Here is a 13,314-nt window from a genome sequence, read left to right on the forward strand (position 1 = left end):
TGGGAAGTACAGTCTTAGCGCTCTAGGCAGTTGAAAGGAGGCGCGGGACTATAAACTACTCTGCCTGGGAGTTGCGCAATGTTGGAGTTACATGCAGGAGCAAAGTGTCACAAGGTCTGCGACCGCACAAGGGGGGTTGCGCTGTCGTGCGGGTTGGCTGGAAAGTGACCGTTGTAGTCACTATTCACAATGTGATGCTTGAATTGAGATCAAATGGAGCAGGTGGCAAGCATTTAAGACGTGATTTATGGGCAAGATTTGGGAAAATATGCTGCTAAGGGAGCATTAATGGCCCAGATTTGGGGGGAACGGTGGAATTCAAATTCAAAAGGTGCTATAAATTACAAAGGGCTGCCCAGAAAACAACACTTAGTCATTTGCGAATTGAGCTGTCATATGCCCCGCGTATTCTGAGCCGAGACATGTTTGCCCTGTGGAGAGTGTTGGTTGAACACCTGAGTGAACGGTTGAGATATTTCTGGGCAAGTGAGATGGCAGCGTCTGAAGAAGCCAAGGAGATCACAGAGATGACCACCGAAGAAGTCGTGTAGGCCTTCACCATAGGAGATGCCCCTAAAGGCGCCAGGATTATTGCGAAAATCCCTAAATCATGACGCATGACGAGACAGAAGAAAGACAAACAACCAATGATTCCGGTGCATGTGTCCCCATGAAACCCACTGCAAACCAGATTAACTATGGAGGAAAAGGGGAAAGCAGTTAACGTGGAAACCGATGAGGAGGAAGAAGACCTTGAAGACATCATAATTGAAGAAGACGAGGATAAGGGCATGGAGGTAGAAACTGAGGCTGCACACCCTCCAACCAAGCTGCCCACATATGTTCCTCATTGGAAGGGGAAGGGAAAGGTGCCCAAGGACCTCGACGAGAGTAAGAGCTCTTTGTAGACTCTGCTCCTCCCGTACGATATCATTTTTGAGGGCACACACCTAGGACAATTGCCGAACTTGAAGTTTGAAGATTGGGATCTCACTGACCACGATAAATTATCTCAAATAGAGACTACGTAGCTCATGAAGCCCAAGAAGAACACCGCGGCAGGAGTTACAGAATTGGAGCCACGAAAGTGGTTACACGGAGTTGAAAACGCAAGATTGCTAAACTTGCTCTAGGTGCCACATTACCACCGCGCCCCAGTAACGATCTTCGTCATCAGGCATCTGCTTTACCTAGTGCATGGTGGGTGTTTGTGGCTCGAGGACCCCATCCCCATCACGAACCACTTAATCCATCACATTACCTAGCTCCCATGTAAAGGAGAGGACCCTATAAACATTTCGGAAGGAAAGAGCAGCGATTTGTCCATTGCAAAGGCCATGAAAAAGAAATACAAGATAGAGAAGAAGAAAAGAGGCTACGCAATATCCCAAATCAACAATAGAGCAGTCAAAGTTGTGACCCAGATACTGGCAGGTAAGCTCATGCGGAAGTGCCACGCAGATGAGGTACCCATGCCAGTGGTAGCACTTGCTGAACAGTGTGCAGAAGGGGTCCAGTTTAACTGGTCCAAATTCTTGTGCAAAGAGTTCCTGGAAAATTTCCGCGAGGCACATGAACAAGGAAAAACGTTCCACTATGCATGGCTTCTACTGTCTATAGTGATGGTGGTGGGGGAGCTGCCGAAGGGCAGCCAGTTCCCCACAATTGCAAGGGATCTCCCTAAGGCCGTGAAGTACGCTTCGCTATGGGCCACTAAGGATGCAAATCGAATCCGCTACACTAAGATATTATGGGTTTTCATGGAGATGAACATCAGAATGGGGATTAACACAAGCCGCAGTTATCACCCACTTCCTAAAAAACTTGCAAAGTTTTACAGAATTTAAAGCAGACTTTCATCACATATACCTGAGGGCACGCAAGGACCCGGCCAAGAAGTGGAGCAAGCTACCCTTGACAGCCACAGATGATGTGATTTTTGATGTACTAGAGACGTGGCCATCGAAATGGTGCGCTCCAAACATCTCTACGCTGGAAAAGTCTGTTGCACAGAAAAAAGAAGGAGGAAAAATTACGCGTGGCGTAGTTGGCAGAAAAGAGACGGAAAGAAGCGGCACCAGAAATAGTGTAGGAGGCGCGGGACGCTGCGCAAACAACAGTAGAACAAAAACAAGTAGCAGCAGCAGCAGCATAGGAGGCAGCGCGCGAGGGCCAGAAGTCACCTTCGCCTGAGCAGGAGAAAGAAATGGAAACAGAGGAAGAGGAGGGTGGCGCAGACCCACAAGCAACGTCAACACAATTGAAGCACCAGCACTCGAACAAGCAGACGGGGCCGTGCAAGAAGGTGAAAGCATCCAAGTTGTGAATCGAACCGATCACCCTTACTAAGGGTGATCTGCATGATATAGGAGAGACTGTGCGCGACATCACCACAGAGGCCCTCCAAAACTTCACAGTGGAGAATCAAGTTGTGTTGGGGGCCCTCTGAGCACAGATTCAGGAGTTGTAGGTGTGCGCTCCTTAGGTTGGTACTTTCTTGACCAGCCTAGCAATCGGGACAGACACAGCCAAGGAAATGTTGCACGCTCGTACAACAAACACAATAGTGTTTCCAGAAGGGGCACTGGTTACAACAAATGAGGTCGACCGGTCTAAGGTTAGCACACTGAAGGGGATAGGAATCAACATGGCTGCTCTCCTACGGGATACACTCCAGGTTCTGTAGGATGGGATTACTGCAAAATTGTAGGCTAGGGAGAGCTGCGCGTTGCAGGTGTTGAGCGAGCAGAAGATCAACATGGATTAGTTGAGCTTTCAGCGCGACGAGGTCATGTCGCAGAACAAGCAGATGGTACAAATACTAGAAGAAGCTTGCCAGATGGTCCCTGAGCTGGCCATCCCAGCAGAGGCACACATCCAAAGGTTAGCAGAAGGGGTGCACGAGGTGCAAGAAGAAATGGCCAAGGTTCAGCTAGAGCTGAACCTTTAGATAACAGAGCTGCGGTTGAAGGTGTAACCATCCACTCCTCTAGAAGTAAGTGAATAGCGCGCCAACGCTATTACATCGAGGATGGAAGAGATCAGCAGTGTCGTAAGGGACTACACCAAAATGTTGGAAGAATCATTCAAGGTCCTCACCAATTTGCATGAGGACCCAAACATCCAATGCTTAGAGACAGATGCGTGTGAGCTCCAGCAACAGTATGATAGCATCAAAGGGACTATGCAGATGGTGGCCCTCACTCAGAGGCTCGCGCAAATGCAACAGGCAAAAGCGCTTAAATAGAAAGTGGACGCAGCGCAACACAAAGAAGCAGTTTTGAAGGCACGTGTTCAGCCTTGGATCAATGAGGCCTTCGTCATCATAGCTCGCGCAAATGCAAGGGATGCAGGAACAGGTGCAGGGGAGCAATTCTAACATCGCGGTCTCAAAACAACGAGTACAGGAGATTCATCACGCAGTCGCTCAGTGCGCTGCCAAACTTGCAGCCGTCCGAGCAGAGTTGGAGGGTCTCCATGCAAAGATCTCCACACTGACAGAGTGACTCGAGGGTGAGTCACAATGTTTGTGTTGGGGGCCTGTTGGGCATGGAATCCCCCCAAGGCATTTTTTGGGGCTTAAAGCCCAAGTTTGGACTAAGTCCATTGTGAGACTTTGCAAATTGTGTGCACGGAGAGCGAAGTCGCAATAGATTCATAGGGTTGTCCGCCCTTGTTTTTGTAATGTAATGTCGGTTTGAAAGGCCTACCCATGGTCCGAAGACCATGGGATTGTATAAATAGAGTGAGGCTCTAAGTGTAGAAAGAAGCGAAGCATGGATGGATCTAAGAAATTGATGAAGTGTTGAGTCGAAGTGTAGAGTTGTGTCTTTGGGTCGTAGGGTAGAAGAAGGCTCTGCAGTTGAGTGTGCGGAACCCTGCAGCTGAATGCGCAGGGCAGGTTGAGTCTATAACCGTTGGAAGAATTAATAAAAGAGAATTTTTACCATATTTTTGTGTATCTTTTCATGTTTTATGTAGTATTGGGTATGAATTGCAAGTTTACTGTTTATTTACTGCGCGAACTCATATGAATATGCTAAATAAGTAAATATAATATAAGGCATATGTTTACGCGAAGATAACTAACTCTTATAAGAAGATAAGTAATATATCAGGTGTGACTTAGGGAAATAGTGCAAATCGTTGCTCCAGCAGCGTAAAAGCCCCACAGCCCCCGGCTAGGGCTGCGTGAAGGCGAATATATTAGGGCGCGAAGGCCAAAGAAGTGCGCGAAGGGACTCACAGTTGGACCAAATCAACCCCTCAAACATCTTAAGGGTGCGGAAACCTGGTTCTAGAACCCCCCATACTACTTCAGGTGAGACCTCAGTCCGCGCTCCGCAGACTGTTACAGAAAGGGCTAGTAGTACAGGGATTTGTTTGGCTAATTAACTCTGAACCTGGGTCAGGCCCCAACAAACCAACATTCCCTTTGCAGATGTTTGTCTCTCCCAGCGCTCCATATGCCCCATTTACAAAGGCAGTGTTGAAATTATTAATATTGATCAACACCCATCGACCAAAAAGCCTCATAATTCAGTGGAGATTAACCTTGCAAAGGAACAAGCACCTGGGGCTTAGTTAGATGCTATGGGTAATATTAATTATGATTCTCATTAGGGGAATTTTGAGGTCTAAAATGGGCCTCCTAAAAAAATGTGTAGCCAAAATAAACTTTATAAGAACCAATAGGATTCAAGATGATGATGTCAACCATGGGGGATGATTCACCATTTTTGGAGTTAAAAAGTAAAAAGATTAAAAAATAATAAAACTGTTTTTTGAACTCGTATTTTCAACTTATCTCCCTAAGGTTTTACTCAAATTTTGAGAAAGAGTACTCGTTGGATGCAAATTTTAATTCCTCATCCAAGGAGTACCCATATTGCATAGTTTTTATGGACCCTGCTACACAAAAAATGAGAAATACATGAAAAAATATGATTCCAATCACGTTTTTCATGCATTTCTCATTTTTCATGTAGTATGGTCCATCAAAAGTATGAAACATGGGTACTCCTTGGATGAGGAATCAAATTTTGCATCCAATGAGTGTTTCCTCTTGAAATTTGAGTAAACCCATAGGGAGATAAGTTGAAAATAATAATTGATTTTTTTTTCTCTCTCTAAAATTTGATGATGTAATCTAATCTTATTTTATTATTTTATAATTTCCTTAGGAGGCCCATTCGAGACCTCAAAAGTCCCCTAATGAATGTGGATGATGTCATTATTGAGATTCCTTTGTAGAATAGATAGTTCATAATTTTTCTTGAAGAGGGTAATCATAGATTTTACATGTGAAATTATGGTTCCTTTATTAATTCTAGGCATGTAGGTTTGAAACAACCCTTTTATTTTGTTCATGTATGAATGATTGGATTAGCATCTGCATTTGTGAATTTGATATTTTGTGCTAGCATTATGCTTGGCGTACATCAATGATTACACTCCATTTTTCCAAAATTAGGACTCTGGGACTCTAAATTTGACATTTTTTGTGAGCATTGTTGGTGGCATATATCAATGCTGAAAGCGTATTTCCCCCAAAGTTGGAGTTGTTGGTCATGTAGAAATTTTACTAATCATCTAATACTTAGTATGGTGAAGATGGTTTAATGTCTTGCAGAGGCTATTTCATCAGTTTTAGGATAATTTATGTATTAAAACAATTTCATTTAAATTTGTAATGGGATACAGTAGATGTTTTTAAATTGCAGGAGACACGATCATAATTCCTTCTGACAACTACACTTGATACTCAGTTACATTGTGTACCTATATCTCAATTTAATCTAAGAATGTTGCCATGAACAACTATATGGAATGTTGCCACTACCTGAGGAGAGGTAATCTTTTATTTGGCTTAGGGCCCAAACATTGATTGGAATTTGGGAGGGATGCCCTGGCCACCTTCAAACTAGACTGTTAAAACTATTAGAAATTGGATATGGAAATTGAAGCTGAGACTCAGCGGAATTAGTTGGCATAGTTGGATCACAAATCCCTAGCCAAATTATCAATGTATCCTTGGGATGATTCTGAAATTTCAAACCTTCACTGAAAAATAAAGTTGAATTCTCAAAGGAAATTTGTCAAGGCTGCAATGAACCATAAGTTTACGACCAGGTACAACAAGAAGAACCTTGCCAAATATGATGTCGACGTGATCTAAAACATCGATTTTGTCGTTAAATCCAAAAATAACACATCAAACTCTTTGATGAGCATTGAACAGTGAATTAAAGTGCTAATTTCTTTCTTTCCCTCTTGCCCGCACAAACCAACTTGTCACTGGTCCTTCTTATCCGACTTGACATCCTTGGCTCTCTCTAATTCAATCAAGCAGGAGGAAGAAACAACAAAGGCATAGGAGTTATCAGATGATGATGGTATTGATCCAATAAGAATGTTTTAAAGATATTGACCATTATAAAAATAAAAAATTGAAGAGTATCAACTTATTGTAGAAAATGTTTACTGTACCAAAGGAGATTATCACCTCTTTAATGAGTAATTTAAAATCAAATAGTTTGATTCTTGTCATTTGATCAGGTGGAACTAATTCATGAACTGGACATTTATTCAGTCACCCAATGTGCAAGCTACTTCAAATTTCTTTTGCTCCTTCCCACATAACTCAAACTCATTGGTATAATAGGACATACAACCAGAATATGCATCTAACTCCTTCGAGCATTTTGCATGAAGATCTTTCAACAGGCTAAAAGCGCATCTGGTGACATCCCGACCTTTGTCCAAACACTTCTCTAGGTTCGGATTGACTTTATTGCAATCTATGAAGGCCTTGTTCTGTGCCCTACATCCGGTGGAAATGTGCTTTGAAGCCGACATTAAAAGTGTTGATGTTGGAACGAGTTCTTCCTTTGCGGTGGTTTCTGTTGCCATTAGGGTTTATGGAGATTCAGATGAATTGATAGCTCTATTGGAATTATGATGCTGGAACCTCTGGATTGGTATTATTTGCATATGATTGTGCTTCGACTTTCTCTCTATTTACAATGTTGTGATGACCATTAAAAAAAATCTGGTTTTGACATATATGAAGTTCCACTGTCGATTTGGTATATTCTTTTTAGAACGACGAATCTAATACAATATTATGAGAAATAACTCGAGAATATAATATTTTTAAGCGTAATAATTTTATAATGTTTATTTAAATTTTAAATATTAAAAATTTTTATTTATTAATTAATTAAATTAAAATAATAAAAAACTTATAATATTTCAAATATATATATTTTCAAACTATTTTTTAATTTAAAATTAATATGATTTATTTTACAAATTTAATTATTTTCTTTATATTCATTAATTAAATTAAATTTTAAAATCTTCAACTTAATTTCTTTTTATTCTAAATATCTAATTAATCATTGCAGTACCAAACAAACTTCACTTGAAAAAAGGGCGGTTGCACGTGGCAGAATGTTCTTGCCAATTACACAGTTAAATTGAAAATTTGTGTGTTTAAATAACATTTGATTGGAACAAGTGGATCGCTCCTAATCCAAGCCATTTCTGGTTACTCGATGACTTTGCAATGCACCCCAATGAATCATCTACCTGCATATACAAAAAAGGCATTTCTTATTAAAAATGGGTTAACATGTGTTATAACTTTATTAAATAGTTAACATGGCGGAGTGATTTAAATTTGAGTCTCAGCATAACTTTCTTTTGATCTTTATTAATATTTTTTAAATAAGGATGTTTTAATAGGGAAAAAAATTAAATAATTCATTATGGTATTAGATATTTAGTGTAGTAATTTGTTTGACCAAAAATTTATGGCACTTATTAATATTAAGAATTTAATTTTTGTTATTTTTTATTTTGTAAAGTGATTAGTTAAGGTTTTATTATGAGTTGTTTAGTAACTTCTATTTCCATTAATTGTTTTTTTTGTTCTTAGTTTTATTCTATTATTTATATTTTCAATTTCAATTTAAAATGACTTAAAATGGCTTTTTTCTATTAGTTACTATTTTTTTTTTGTTTTTAGTTTTATTTCCTTTTTATTTAACTTTTTGATTTTGATTTTTTTCCCTTTTCTATTGTAGTTTTTTTCCATATTTTATGACAAAATTTAAAGAGGAAAAAATATTTTAAAAACATTTTCCAATATATATTTTTTGTTTTTTTGTCTTTTTTATTTTTGGCCTTTTTTTTCCTCTCTCTATTTTCAATATCAATTCCATTAATCATAGTTTTTTTTGTTTCTTGATAATTTTTAATTTGACTTTAGTTCTTCCCTTCACCTTTCTATAATTTTCAAAGCAACAACTATACAATAAAACTTCAATTTCAATAAATATAATAAAATTAGTAGAAGACAATTCTAAAAATAAGAAATTAATAAAATTTAAACAAAATTTGAGTGTCGATTGTCTTATATATACACATCTCATTCTTAATTCTACTTCAAACCTTAAAGGACTCTTGCCATTATTGTGAGCTCTTAAATATTGTAGATTTGGAAAATGAGAACTTGTGAAGTTGAAGTTGGAAATCTTTGTAATTTTTTATTTATTTATTATGTTTTTTGTTAAATTTTTAGATTTCAATTAATCATTATTTTCTTATTGTTTGCAAATCTTTGGACTCTAATAACATGTAAGGTAAGGCTTTTCACACTGATGACTATCCCCCCAAGTGCAATAATATCCCATGCAATGAGAAAGGCACTTGTGCCCAACCACTATTTTGTTGCCTAAATCCTATTAATAGGTGAAATTTTTGTAAAAAACACTATTGTGTTACCTCATAATTTGGATAAGAACGTATCTTTTTGTTTGTCATTGTTTTTATTCAATAGTAATTATTCATTTTATATGGTGGTGAGTTTTATTTTCAATTTCACATTAAGTATGGAATAGTTTAATCAAAGCATGTATTTAGAAATGGTGAAAACTTAATATTTGATTGGTGTTAATGTGAGAGAAACAAAGTTGTTTTTTAACTAATTGTGTTTTTTTTTTTTTTTAATTGAGGTAGCTAACAAGTTTTTGTGTAAATTATAGTTTTCAACACATTTTTTATGAAAGAGCAGTCACAATGTAGATGGGATTTTAGTTGGCTTTTTCAACTAGATTTCGACAAATTGACAGATTATCGGTTTGCTACGTTTTCTCAAAATAGTGAGATTTATGATTTCCTAGAAATTGTTTTTAATTTTTTTACTAAGTTAAAAGTGTTCAGTTTTGTCTTTTAAATTTTAAAAGTTAATTTTAAAAAAAAAATTACAAAATGTGAAAGAGCTAAAAGGAGCATTTTGTATTTAAGTTTTAAATTTTAAAAGTTAATTTAAAAACAAAAATTACAAAATGTGAAAGAGCTAAGAGGAGCATTTTGTATTTGAGTTTAATGATACAGAAGTTTTAAACATGTTGTTAGTTTTCATTCATGAACATTGATTATATTTTTACAATAATAATATTGAAAGAGATGGGAGGACGGTGATGGAGACGAGGGCACTTGATGAGGGTTTCTGAACAATAGCCTAGTAATTTTTTTATCATACTGCATCTCTGCCCTCGATGGAACTTCACGTGTTGGCGACCGTACCCTTTCTCGTTACCTTACCTACTCCTTCGCGTAGTCCCGTTTCAACAGTGCGTTATCTTTCCCCTCCACCGACAAGGGTTTCCCTTCCATTTTACTGTTCTACCACTTCTCTCTCTGGTCACCAGCGACGGGCTCTCCAAGGACTCTGCAGATAGCTGGCGCGAGAATATAGCGACGATTATGGATGAGATCGTGGACTATTCAGAGGACCCTTTGGAGGGAATCCCCATTTGGACCCATCCCCAAAAAGCTCCCGTAGGCAGTTACCCCTTTGACAATGTGCTCTCGGATGTCGTAGACTCTCCGCCCTTGATATCGGTGGCCACATTCCTTGAATCCACCTCCTCACTGCCAGACCTCACTTATCGGATGCTCCTGCCATCTAACTTAAACTTCATGGACCACTCTTTAGACCCTACCTTGGCAAACCTAACAACAGGCATCGCACCCTCTCCACCATTTCCACCCTCCACTAACTCCCGTGTCCCTTCTACCGTTCATTCGAATGAGCTTTGTGCCTTCTGCTTCGGAACAGCAACCTGTGTTGACCTCCTCGGTCCCCCCATCTGGTAATTTCACAGGGATCTTGCCCATTTATGGAGTTTTCACTGTCGAGGCCCCTCAGGACCCTTCTAATCTTGGGGCTCACCCTCCTGAGAGCGAACATCTGCAGACCATAGATGAAGACAGACCGCAGACGACTAAAAGACAATGGCGCCTAAAACTCAAAGCTTCTGAGGCTTTTTTGAGGCTGGGGGAGGACATTCAATTGATCGATACTACGGAGATGGTTGATAGGGTCTTGGTTGGTAGAGTCAGGGGAAGGAACTACAGTGCAGCTAGGCTGAACTAGTGGACATTGGAGGTTTGGGGATAGTATATGGTTGATCCTCCTTTCGTCTAGACTTTTGTTAAAGGATGGTTTGCTCTCTGCTTCGCAAGGGCTAAACACACGAATTGGGTCCTCTCTACGATATGGCACATAGAATAGGCCCCAGTGCTCCTACACAGATGGACGTCCCTTTTTGACCAAGAATGTGAGAAGCTAAATGTTGGACCCCTTTGGGTCCGTCTCCCAGGGTTACCTCTACAATTTTGGTCTGAAGATGTATTTAGGAGACTTGGGAATGCCCTGGGCTCATACCTAGATCATGACAAATCCTACCTAACGATAGGTATGATGGCTTATGCAAGGGTATTAGTTCATTTGGATATCAGTGATGGCTTGCAGGAGTACATTACAATTCAATGGATAAATTTGTTTCGGAGACAGACATTGGACTACGAAGGGGTACCTTTCAGGTGCAGACATCGTCACAAGTTCGAGCATCTGTTTAAGGATTGTCCACTCAATAGTAAGGCAAGATCAGGGGAAGAAGCAAGGGCAATCCCATCTAAGTCAACACATGAACAAGAGGAACAACCTCCCATCGGAGTCTCAGAGATAAAAGCGGATCCAGTGGATGCATGAAAGACACACTCTAGAGGGGTCCCAAAGAAACGCAGCAGACCACCTCTTCAGCCACCCTCTCCTCCACTCACAAGGGCCAGAGTGATTGTTGGGGTAGCATCATCATCGGGTAAGAATTCATCCTCCTCTTACCCCTCTCATACATCTTCTATTGTTAATGGTTTGGCATGTACTTCATTTAGCATCGTACATGGGATCACTGGAGTATCCTTTCCCCCCTCCTCCTTATCATGTCCCCATTGCCCCCCCAGCCTCGATCTCCACCACCCCCCCTTCTATCCCGGAGCCCCTTCCACTGTATTCCCCTATACCTGTATTGTGGCCACAACCACCACCCTATCAAAACTTGCCTTGGCAGCAATTTTGAATGGGTCCCCTAAAAGTTGATTTTCACCTCTCCGAATGATCTATTTTAGCCTAAAGACTTTAACTCGTTGCCGAGTCAAACCTTCAATTCCTAATGGTTGAGCCCCCCTCTTTAAAAATCTGCCATATGATTCATTTCTAGCCCTTCCCAACCCTCCATTCATTTCCTCCATCGTAACCCTTCCTAACCCTCCAAAACCCTCTATCGCACCTCATCTCCATTGTAACTCTTTATAAAAGGAATACTCAAAAAATGCCCAACTTACCCTTTTTCCGCTTAATCGCAATCAACACTAAAACACAACGCATACATGGATTTCGGACCCGACGGTTTTATTAACCCAAATGAATATATTTCGGGTCTAGAGCCCCATCGCATATTGCTATCGGCGGGGTCCCGGGCTTTTATATATAGGGCGCGTCACTATACTCCAGACCCGATGGCGTTATTAACCATGTTTCATATACATTTCAAGTCTCGAACCCATACATAAGGCCAATGTGATAATCAGACCCGACGACTTTATCAAGCATAATACATATGTGGGTTTCAGGTCCGCTTCCCCTTCACATATCTCAATCAGCGGGGTCTGGGGATTTTATATAATACATACTGCTACCACCCGGACCCGACGATAATTATAGACCAGAGCACATAACATTTCAGGTCTGGCCTTATGGCCGGACACGGGGTTTTCCCATATATTCTTGTGTTTTCGAAAAACATTAAGGTCGAGACTTTTCAAAGGGAAATCATACATTGCAGACCCGCCAGGACTATTAAGTGTCATATATATATATATATATAGATATGTGTGTGTGTGTGTGTATATATATTTCGGGTCTGCTTACCCCGATAACTTATTGCAATCAGTGGAGCCCAGGGGTTATGCAGTTAGCGGAGGGGTGATAGCTGGACCCGGTGATGATAATATGCCCGATTACATAACATTTGTAGTTCGGCCTTACGACTGGCCACGGGCTTTTCCGTGTTTTCCCTTGTATTTGCGATAATATGTTGGAGTCCAGGCTTTACAAAGGGAAGCCTTATGCGGCGGACCTGAAGGAATTGTGAACCACGACATATATGCATGTCGGGTCCGGCCAACTGAAAGACACAATCAGCATAGCTTTAAGCCCAAGCACATGATGCGATACGATATGGCGGACCCGATAGGGTATAGGCTCCCGCCTATAGTTTTTCAAGTCCAGGTTTTGGATTTAGCTTTGTGTTTTGCGAGGATTTTCATGTAAATTGGATTTTCGCCTACGAGACCAATCAATGCGTAGATTAAAGACCAAGGTCCGATTCTTTCACGATTGTTGCTCTTGATGTTATAAATGCTTCATGAAGGCAAGATTTTTATTTTTGAAGCATTTGTATCATATTTGTATAAGTGTCACTGATGTTGGCTATCTCTGTAGGTGAGGATCGAGAGAAGGCAAGTGAGGCCGAAGAATGGATGCGTAAGCTTCAACTATGACTCCAAATAAAATATGCAGGAGCAGATCCGAAGAGTTTATCCATGCGGATATGTTTCTTTGAAGATTGGGCTTTAGGCATTGGTGGTCATATTTCTAGGTGTTGTCTATGTATTCCGAAAGCGAAACTGCCCCATATTTCATCATGAAGAGATGACACACAATCATCCCCTCTAATCAACAACCATTCATTTCCATAGGAAATGAAGCGCTCCAGTGACAGGAAACGCCCTCTACGTGTCAACATTGACACCAATTGTCTTCATCTGTATATTTTGATCTGTATAATGAAAGAGGACAAAGGGAAGGCGCAAAGGCAAAAAGGAAGATCAAGAGTCATTTCCAGTTGCATAAATATTCCCTTTGGATAGGAGACAAGGGCTTTTTGTTTGGAAAGAACA

The sequence above is a fragment of the Pinus tabuliformis genome, chromosome 4_1, assembly GCF_031772625.1.
Source record: "Pinus tabuliformis cultivar Carrire ecotype Pingquan chromosome 4_1, CPIR1, whole genome shotgun sequence".
Lineage (NCBI taxonomy): Eukaryota > Viridiplantae > Streptophyta > Pinopsida > Pinales > Pinaceae > Pinus > Pinus tabuliformis.